The sequence below is a fragment of the Callospermophilus lateralis genome, chromosome 16 (genome assembly GCF_048772815.1).
Source record: "Callospermophilus lateralis isolate mCalLat2 chromosome 16, mCalLat2.hap1, whole genome shotgun sequence".
Taxonomy (NCBI): Eukaryota; Metazoa; Chordata; class Mammalia; order Rodentia; family Sciuridae; genus Callospermophilus; species Callospermophilus lateralis.
Window position 1 is genome coordinate 12,258,137 of NC_135320.1, and position 967 is coordinate 12,259,103.

General features: G+C 36.8%; 1 pseudogene; it reads left to right on the top strand.

Moving 5' to 3' along the window:
* The first annotated feature begins 271 nt into the window (after positions 1-271).
* On the top strand, positions 272-569 carry LOC143382353 (cysteine-rich PDZ-binding protein pseudogene; annotated as a pseudogene).
* Positions 570-967: the final 398 nt, after the last annotated feature.

Below are 967 nucleotides of genomic sequence, written 5' to 3' on the forward strand. Positions count from 1 at the left end.
TTGGGGAAGAGAGAGACCTTGGGGTATTTTTCTCCTGGTGTTTCGTTTGTCAGGCTGTGGGTTAGAGATGGTTGTGTTCCTCTACCTGTAAAGACCTCAGCAATCTGGTGATTACCCCTTTTCCTTGTCCTTCAGACCCAGAGGTAATGCCCTTAGGTATTAAAAATGTTATCATTTTTCTTAATGTTGCCATTTTATTAAACTCCTTGGTAGTGTTGACGTTTTTTGAGTTGCTGCTGCTTCTGCGCCTGAGGGAACCGTAGACGGAAGGATGGTGTGCGAAAAATGTGAAAAGAAACTTGGTACGGTTATCACTCCAGATACATGGAAAGATGGTGCAAGGAATACCACAGAGAGTGGTGGAAGAAAGCTGAATGAAAATAAAATTTTGGCTTCAAAAAAAGCAAGATTTGATCCATATGGAAAGAATAAATTCTTGCAGAATTTGTAAAAGTGTGCACCAACTGGGTTCTCATTACTGCCAGGGCTGTGCCTAAAAAAACGTCATCTGTGCAATGTATGGAAAAAAGATTTTGGATACCAAAAACTACAAGCAAACATCTGTGTAGATGTATTGATGAGGTTACTGGCTTTTTGTGATTTTTTCTTTCTGCTTTGAATTTTCAAGGCATAAATAGATGTTCAACTTAGAAATAACCTATTTCAGGACAAATGATTACGTTTCAGCCAGGAAAGTTGATCAGTATTCATTCTTTTGCTCTCAAAAAGTTCTAAACAGCAACAATGTAACCAATATTTTCCTTTAAGTGGTTATTTTTCTTATGAGCATTTTTTGAACTGAAGCGGCAAATTAAATGAAAAGGTATTTCTGAGTTCTGTATGTACTTTTTAACATTGTTTTATCTTATCCCCTCCATCTACTTTTATTTATAGATATTGCAAAAATGAGGGGATGATTGATACTTTGCCTTGAACTTGGCATCCAGAATGAGAATTTCTTACCTCA